Source organism: Onychostoma macrolepis, chromosome 23, assembly GCF_012432095.1.
Source record: "Onychostoma macrolepis isolate SWU-2019 chromosome 23, ASM1243209v1, whole genome shotgun sequence".
Taxonomy (NCBI): domain Eukaryota; kingdom Metazoa; phylum Chordata; class Actinopteri; order Cypriniformes; family Cyprinidae; genus Onychostoma; species Onychostoma macrolepis.
In genome coordinates, this window is record NC_081177.1 from 12615027 (window position 1) to 12625499 (window position 10473).

The following is a 10473-nucleotide window of genomic DNA, read 5'->3' on the forward strand; positions in this document are numbered from 1 at the left end:
AATACGTGTGTACAAACAATAGATCATAAAATTCTGACTGACATATTCATCGAGCCATATTTAGGGTACAAATGCTCTCTGGTGCATTTCGGGAAAGTTTCTAGCTCTCTAAAAGGGTGTTTGTTTTTCATTCTTTTCTCTCATTGTGCAGGCTGCTCGTCGCTTTGACCAGCATATACCGTCCTGTCCCACTCGCTACAGCTGTTCTCTTGCCTCACCCTCCTCTTCCTTCTGATGTGTCTTTAAATAAAAACGTGTAAAGCCACCACCATCTGTCTGCCAGCTGGCATCCTGCATATAATCTTGAAAAAAAAAAGAAAAGACAACTATGGAAATTATATTACACAAAAACCAGACGGAAACAACCTCCAAACTAGCGCAGGCTGCTGTTGAAACACCAGATCACCTTATTGTCTTGCAAAAAAAAAAAAGGACAATAATTCTTGATTTTGTTGTATAAATTATAAATTATAAATTGCATTCAATTATGTAAATTATGTTGCAAACATGATTTGGACACTTAGGCCACAATTAAAAATGCAAGATTTTTTTTTTTTTAAATATAAGAAAGTCAAATGACAAATGAAGAAGTGAGCACAAGCATGCTTTTTAAAGCCAAAAACAAATTTAAAGGATAAATGTAATAATCATATATAAAAAAATGTGTGTATATAGGCTTTATTGCTGTATTTATGCTAGAGCAGTTTTCAAAGCGTTAATCAATTGTATGTGTGTGTGTATTTCAAATTATAAATAAATATAGAATTTTGAATTTTATATAATTAAAATGTGTTAAATTATAACACAACAGTATTAAGTAGATAGATTTGGACATTCTAAAAAATAATGAAAATAAATAAAAATCTAGCAGTATTTGTTTGCACTTGATTTACTGTTTGGTCTGTAATGCAATGAAATCCATACATTTTTTATGCTTCTATGTCCAAGAATGTTGTGGGAGCACCATATGTGGAATTAAATGAATAGATTTTTTTATATTGAGCTTATTTACCTGACAGATTTCACTTGAAACAGAGACACACAGCTGCATGAACACGTCTAATCTCTATAGACTTTTTTTTTTTTTTTTTCTTTCATTCCCATCATAATGAGCCGTGTGTGTATAGTCATACCGGGGCTGGATCTGACTCGTACTGAGGGTTGATGTTCCAGGAACAGGTTGTGTGAGACGCAGCAGCAACAGCAGCGCGTGAGGAACAATGGAGCCCAGAAACATGCGACAGGTGTTCTGTACATATGTCACAGCAGCGGTGGTCACACATCATCTACACAACCTATTAAGATGCGCAAGAATCAACCTTAATATTTCAAGCAATCGAGGAAAGCCGTGTGTATATTCAGTTTCTTATTGCATTGTTTAATTGCATTACACCTACAAACAAATTGTAACAACTGTGTATTTCTGACAATTCAGAAGTGTACGGTTGTATAGTTACAAATCGCATTTCATACGCTTGTCATAAACATCGAAAGAATCATTCCATTTGCAAATATAATTGCAGCATTGTTCTGTTTTTAGTTTGCGTCTATAAATCTCATCCATTTCCTCGTAACCTTTGGCATTCACATTCATTTTGCCATTTCCATTCATGCATGCTTTTATTTAAAGAGACCTTTGGTCAGAGTTTAAAAAAAGGATTCATAAGGAAGCTGCCGTGCCACTGATAGCAGCTGCTGCTTGTGTGAAAAATTAAGTTCAGGGACCCCAAAGGAAAAAGAGAATTAGACACACATTCAGCCAATTTAACTTTAACAAGACCTTATTGGCGGTAATGTCACAGGCCCGCTATGTACAAATGCTATTCTCTGTTTTCATGTCTACTGAAATGAGGAGAAATGCTCAATTATGTTCTGGATCAGGGGAGATTTCAGCATAAATATGACTTTAAATGTGTGTAGTCAGACACAGCCAGCTCGTTCAGTAGACAGCATTTCTGATTTTGGCAAATCAGTGTAACAGAAAAGCAAATCCAAAGCTAAGAATGATTTAATATGCTCTTATCTGAACATTAACTAAAGACACACCTGTCGAAATCACGCAAGTTTTTACTTGAAGCTGCACAGCTGCACGCAAACAAGTGAAGGATTTCAGTCTGAGATGCACGTAAATAAACTCACTGTGCCAAATTTCCAAAGTCACAATCTTCTAATAGCAATTTTGTGCAAGTGATAGCATGCAGGTCCTTTCTCTGTAAATGTAACTTTACCAAGCGTGATTTAAAACAGTCATTTTATCATTTTAAACCCAAATATCATTACAAACATAAATTTAAAAAAAAATTAAAAATGCCAATACACAATACAAAGACACAAAATGCTCATGTTATAGGTATTTAAATGCATGTTTTTTGTTTTTAAATAATAATTTTAAACAATTATAAAATGTATAAAAGCCCAGTAAGAATCTGAAAAAAAAAAAGGATTTATATGTTTTAGTAACATTTTACAATAAGGTTCCATAAAGCAAAAATAATGTATACATTAACTAACAATGAGCAATACATTTGTTACAGCATTTTTTTATTTTTTATTAATCTTTGTTAACTTTAGTTAATAAAAATAGGGAACACTTTATTTGACAGTGTCACTGTTACACAGATTACATGTACTTACTACAGTAATAACATATTATGCATAATTGCATGCAACTTTCCCTAAACCAAACCCTCATCCTAACCCTAACCATATAGTAAGTACATGTAATAATTAATATTACTCAGTACTTAATTGTATAATTACATTGTAACAAGAGCACAGTAAAATAAAGTACAACCTAAAAATATAACTTCACTGTTGGTTCATGTTTGCTCAGGTCCAATAAAATAATATTACCAGATACAACTTTTGATCTTAAGAATGTATTATTAAATGCTGAAATTTACACTTAGATAAGTCTTTTTTCATTGCTAGTTCATGGTAGGACTAATTGTTAAAAAAAAACACTTATTGTAAAGTGTTGCCAAAATTTCTAAAGAAACACTTTTGTCTGCAAACAATTTGTTTGTAGTTTGATCTATACATTTATATATGTATTTGGTCGAAACTACTTAATATTCATAAGCTGAAACGGGCAGGTCGTGGCCTTTCCACTTCAAAGCCTTTCTCGGCACCACTGGCTGAAAGTAGGCTATATCAAATTAACCAAACAATAATGCGGGGATGTGTAATATTTTGTGAAGGTTGGACGCTCTATATTATGCTCGCAGATTCTGTGCGGACCTGATTGCAGCACGTTCTCTAATCATCACAGGACTGAAAATATGTGGAAATGATGAAATAAAACTGTTTTTGCCGACTTTGGCACTCGGGCTGGGAGCTGTTAGATTACACGCAGTTTGCTTAAAGGCTGAGCAGCCATCTCTGGAGCACTGGGGAGATGTTTCAGCTCTTTACGACTCCTTCCAGAAAGAGAGTACTGGGAGCAACAAGGCATTACTCTCGTACGCGCGCACGCCAGCGAGGGCCATTTACTTACCAACTAAGGAGATCCTTAAGTGCTAAGCTGTAAATTTGGTTAATTTAGCACGATTCCACAGAGAATTGGTTGGTTTTCTTGCAGGGGAAAGCCCAGCAGGCTTGCTGAGAATGAGCGGAGATGGTTGATGTGGTCCTTAGCGCCTTGATGACGGCAGGAACACGCGGCTGACAGCGCGCGCCGGAGCCATAAAACAGAGCTGCCACGCAGGGGCACAATGCACGGCAATATGAATATTGCTCAAACTTAATCCAATTAGCTTGTATTGAAGAAAGATGAAAATGTTCAATACTTAGAGAAAATGGTGTGTACAGATGGAGACGTGGCCCAGTGAAATCACACGTCCAGGCAATCAAGGCTGGAAAACATCACGCAAATGCAAGCGATAAATCGCAGTGTTTCACATTGTCGCAGTGTGTGTGCACTGCTTCTTGTGATTGGGAGCACCTGCACACAGTGCGACGTTCATATATTAAGGATACAAACCAGACCATTTTCAAATTGAACCTTATTGAATGAAAGAAGAGAGGGAGGGAGAAATAAAAGCCAGCTACCAATTTCGTCCATTTAACTGACTCTTAAATCAGACTTGATTGAGAGGGAACAAAGAGAATTAGAAAAGCTGCTCTTTTGATGAACCACACAGGATATGATGACATTCAGCAGTTCTCTGCAGTTCTGCTCTGACGCTAAACTAAAGCCACCAGCAAAGCGTGCTTGCACGATGACCATAAGGCCATGACAGAATCTCCCAGTGCATCCTCGTGAACCGGGTCATGGTAAATAAGAGCTTTTAAAAAGCCTTGTTTGGTGCAGCAGCTGTGGCCTTTATGAAAAGAAAAGTGAAAACAGGTGGGACGAGGCTTGTGCTAATCTTTCACATTATGCTGATGGTTGATAACACACTGGTCTTCACACTCCACACACTTAAAATACTGTCATGTAATACCCAATACATCAGCAGCGTGATATTAGCAGAATGGAGGAGGTGAAGATCGGAAAGATTGTGCTGATACTAATAATAAAGTGCTTGAAGTGTGGGAAATAAAGTTTATATATAGCGTACTGTAAAAAAAATTCTGTAAAATTTACGGTAAAAAACCGGCAGCTGTGGTTGCCAGAATTATACTGTAAAATATACGATAGCAACGTTTTAGGTTTTATGGTTTTAACTTAAATTTACAATTAAATACCGTAATTTCATTAAATGATATAATGTTAATATACCAACCTATTGAAGTACTGAAATCTGTTTTGTACCTTTGTATTACACTGATAACCACCAAATGCAGGTGGTGATGAGAAAGTCACATGATGAACCAAAGCCCATCACAAGCAGCTTTTAAATAATGATATATATAGAAGGTGCACAATGCCATTCACACAAACACTAAACACCATCATGGTGAGACTCATTAAACTGAAATATGCAATAAACATTAATTTAACAACATTAGATGTAACATACAACCCTAATAAACATAATTGATAAGAAAAAACTAAGAAGAAACATAGTTATTTCAAAGAAAAAATTTGAAATGCAATGCAGGGAATTCTGGGAATGTCAATTTACGTTTTTTCCCTGTAAATTTTACATTCTTTTTCACATCCAAAAGCGGTATTTCACCGTAAAAATGTCTGAAATATCTATTACAGTTTTTCACTGTATATATTAGGGGAACTTACCGTTAACCATTTAACAGGTTTTTTTACCGTAGCTTTTTCACAGTTTTTTACCATTAAAATCACGGTCATTTTTTACAGTATATATTATAATTTAAAGTTAAATTCATAGATAGAAATAATATTTGTATAAAATATATCATTCACATAGAATAAAATTAGGTAAACGCATTTACTTTGGCATTAAAATTAACATACTAAGGGGGGAAAATACATAAACAGGCAAATATCATAACACAATTTCTAACATTGTGTTCTAACACAGCTCTAATATATCATCCCCCTACTTACCTGTGGATGAATAAAGTTTGACATGAAAAAAATTGTAACGTTAAAAAAATTATGTATTTTATTTTATTTGATTAAAATAATGTTAAGTATAATAGTTGTACAAAATAAACATTTTAGTAAGTTTTTTGTTTTTGTTTTTTTTTAAACACAATTTGCCTTAAAAAAAATATAAAAAATATAATAGAAAAAAATATATACAATTTTAGAGACAAAGAAGTCTGTGTTCATGACATGAAAACTTTTGATGAAACTTAGTGGCAGATAGTTGAAAGTAATGTGTGCATTTATCTCCTGAACAACACTTAAGCTCCAGTGAAGTGTGAAGTTAAACATGTCAGTCAGAAGCAGCCTTTATATCTGAATGGACGGTTTTGGCCAATTTAAAATATGCACCAAATCGAATTCTGATGGCTTGTGAGGACTAATAGTCTTTGACACGGTTCCAGCGACAAGTCATTTGTCTGCGCACACTAAACATGAAACTGCTGAGCTATGCCACACTATCACAGCCAATCAGAATATATTTGATGTCTAATGTACAGTTATGTGATTGCAGGTTTTAGGACTAATGAGATTTTGTGGTGGGCGGAGCTACCAAGAATGACGTAAATGGCGCTGCATGTGGTTAGAACACTGCGTAACACATATTGCTTTTGGTGCATCTTAGTCCAAACAAAATCCACATTGAGGGCCATGAAATCTATACGAAACTGCATTTGTGACCTCATATTGGGTCTCTTAATGGCTTTATTGTTTCTAACAACATTTTAGCACTGTTTCAAAGCACACAGCATTTTATGCAAGCAGCACATTTCTAAACAGTCTTTAATAAACACGTTAATGACAGAGCAACCCTCCAGCTGTACAAGAGACTTAGTTATTTCTCCAGGCATCAGACATCTTACTTATTCCACAGTCATTAAGAGCTGTGCTCCAGGATATAGCAGAGCTGGTGTAATTACACAGGTACCGTGATGAGGAAGTTAGCAGTGGTATTCATCGTCTTAATTAAGGCATAAACTCTCCGCTCTAAGCTAAAAGCAGCTCTGTTGGTTTAGGCGCCGAGTTATAGCAGCGCACGGGAGCAAGTCAGTGTCATCCAGCACATCCTCCCAGTGTTGTAGTCCGCATTTGCATGTGGAAAGTAAACCACCGAGAAAGACTGCGATAAGGACGGACGAGCGAATCCTATCTGCACCGATGGGAGAGTCAGTGCCAGGTCGAGCTTCACTTTCGCTTCCTACTCAGAGCCTCCGGCATCTTTCAGGTGCCACACATGCGATTTGTCTAATTTGCAAGCCTCAGTGAGGGCCGCACCTGTTGCCCCGTCACTGCCTGCAGTCCCGAATCCTCACCAAGCGACAAGCACCCCTGGATAATCCATTCTACCCACTATAACACGGATGCTCTCCCTGGTCCGTGTAGGACAAGGGCATTTGTCTCTGGTGGCGCACTCATATCCGCCATGCCGCTGATGGCTCATTACAGGCCAATTCATAAATATTGTCTCCAGTATTACCACTTCCAGGGGCTCTCAGCTCCCTGGAGATTTATTCTTCTCTTTTACAGCATGCTATTGTTTTCCTCCCTCTTTCTGTTTTTCACACCCCACCCTCTGTTCTTCCATACCTCCTCTGCAAGACGTGACACCGTTTTGACCACCAGAGCCACAGCGCTTGCCGCATGAGGACGGCGGTGGGTATTTGTTCCATTTAGACTTGAAACAGGGCCAGAGGAACATCAAGTGACAGCAGCCACACAGCAGGGCGAAATGCAATCCTGCTCGATTGAACAATCATATAAGTGATGACAAAGTGCTTTATGACTATGCGGGCTTTGTTGCACTTGGGTTTAGCCCACTAAGGTCTTATGCAGGCCTTCTCACGTGACCTTGGCCCATTTTCACCTTAACTCCAGCTCCCAGAAGTGCAGTCTGTCAAGCCTCTTATAACTTTTAGAGCAGGACACCACCTTCAGCTGGAATATATTTTTTTCCTACAACACAAATTATACTACTATATATTATACTATATACTACTATATATACTATTGTGACCCTGGACGACAAAACCAGTCTTAAGTGTCAATTTTTTTCCAAATTGAGATTTATACATCTGAATAAATAAGCTTTCCACTGATGTATGGTTTGTTAGGATTGGACAATATTTGGCCGAGATACAACTATTTGAATATCTGGAATCTGAGGGTGCAAAAAAATCAAAATATTGAGAAAATCTCCTTTAAAGTTGTCCAAATTAAGTTCTTAGCAATGCATATTACTAATCAAAAATTAAGTTTTGATACATTTACGGTAAGAAATTTACTAAATATCTTCATGGAACATGATCTTTACTTAATATCCTAATGATTTTTGGCATAAAAGAAAAATCTATAATTTTGACCCCTACAATGTATTTTTGGCTATTGCTACAAATATACCCCAGCGACTTAAGACTGGTTTTGTGGTCCAGGGTCATATATATATATATATATATATTAGTGGTGTCAAACGATTAATTGCATCCAAAATAAAAGTTCTTGTTTACATGTGTGTGCATACTGTGTATATTTATTATGCATATATAAATACAAACACATGCATGTATATATTTAAGAAGAATATATTATGTTTATATATTAAATATATTTATGTACAGTATAATATAAAATATACAAATATAAATGTATATACATGTAAATATTTTCAAAATATATACTGTATGTGTGTGTATTTATATACATAAATATACACAGAACACATACATTTATCATGTAAACAAAAACTTTTATTTATTTTGGATGTGATTAATCGCGATTAATCATTTGACACCATGTATATACACACACACACACACACACACACATATATATACACACACACACACACACACACACATATACACACACACACACACACACACACACACACACACACACACACACACACACACACACATATATATATATATATACACATATAATTTTTTTAAATATGAAGGCAAAAACTGTAAGGAAGTCACTCAATACAAGATGAAAGTTGCAAAAAAGACGACAAAAAACTCAAATGTGAGAAAATAAACAACTTCACTGAGGAACGGTGATTGTTTCGGTCACAGCATGACCTTTTCTTGCCAGGTGCAAGAGTGAATTCTTTGTGTTTCTAATTTATTGAGATTTGCAGTTTTCACTAGTCATATACAATTTTGTATAAATCACATGATCAATATATTACATCACATATATCAGGTGACAAAGAACCATGTGATCTTTTTTTTTTTTTTTTAAATAAGATGACTCTTGCACTTGGCATTGTAATTAGGTAAGGTAATGTTATGACTGAAACATTTGCTTTTTTTTGGTCACCTTTTTTTGCAACTTTTCATTCTTTGGAATATTGTGGCACATACACTTTTTGGGCTTTTTCATGCATTGTGAGTTTTTGGTTATTTTCCTTATAGTTGACTCTAAAGAAGCCAAATTAAGCCAAATTTTTAAGCCAAATTACCCTTGTTGCTTAAAGTGTAGATAAGAGGGCTTCCAAATATGTGTGCCCAAGGGTCTCGCAGGACCATGATGTTAACCAGACTCTGTGTTTTGCAGGCTGAAGCGCAACATCGCACACAGCCGACTCCATCAGCACAGAGTGCGAGCGTCCCGTGGTGCATGCTACCATCTGTCCATCAGTGGATTCCCTTTGAGTGTAGGATACCCAGTGGTGTTCCAGAGGTCTGGACCCACATTAGCACAACATCAAACAGGCTCCCTCCTACACATGCAGCACTGCATGCGCCCCTGCTTATCTTATCTGAGACGGAAGGAGGAAGTCACACCTCCGGTCCATCCCTGTAGAATTAGGCTTGACCTTTCTCATGCAAAGCTGAGAGAACTTGGAGAGGTTTTCTGCCCCTGCGAATGGGATTGTGTCCAGGGATCTTGCTTTAATGGGGCACCTGCTGTGCTATTGTTAAAAATAAAGATAGGTATGACTGGCATCGCCTGATATCTTTAATATGGAATGTGTTCTAATTCCATTTTTATGACAGCACTGTAGTGATGAAAGCTATGTTTAAGGGTGTTAAAAGTGTTTCTCAAACTGGGTTCACAACCCCCTAGAGCTCCATGATGAAATTACAAAGAAATTGAGATTAAATTGCAATAAATTATAAAAATAATGATACAAATTATACAAATACAGCATGCTATTGTATGTGTGATATATATATATATATATATATATATTTATTAGGGGTGTCAACATTAACGCATGCGATTAATCAAAAATTTTTAACGCCTTAATATTTTTTTTAACGCAAATTAATCGTTTGATAAGGTTTAACCCCAACTTCTTCCCGTCATCGCAGCGCGGAAGGTTATATATTGGCGCTTTTCCACTGCGTGGTACGACTCGGCACGGCACGGCTCAATTCGGCTCGGTTTGTGTTTTCACTGCAGTTTAGTACCGCTTTAGAGTGGGCGGAATTATTCTTGTGTTGCGCTGTGTCTACTGCCGTAGCCGCACTGCCGTGACTCCTGAAAGACTTTTTAATTCCGTGTAGCTCCATTAAGCTCTCGCTGGATCCGCTCCTCGGCTCTCATTGTGTGATGAGGGTACAGCAAACCAGTGTTGCGGCACAAGTGGGCTATTTTGAAAATACAGTCGCGGGAAAAAATTACAGAGCCATGGGTTGCGGTTTTTTGAGCTACTTTTATAATGTATCGCGGCCGCCCAAAGTGTATATTGAGAAATAAAGTTGGGTAAATGTATACTGGGATTGAAGCGATGTGGTTTGGTAAACGTTTTATTGCCAGTTTAAAGGCTGATAATGGCTGAATAAAAACAAAATAATAATGATAAAAGAATAATAAGGATTATGTCTCATACCTGGCGGAGGTGTGAAAGGTTCTGTTTCCTTAAACAAGTTTGTCATGCATTTCTTTTTCAACATGCATTACTTTTTCTTTTAAATCCTTGTATTTTAAATTTGCGATTAATCGCAGTCCAT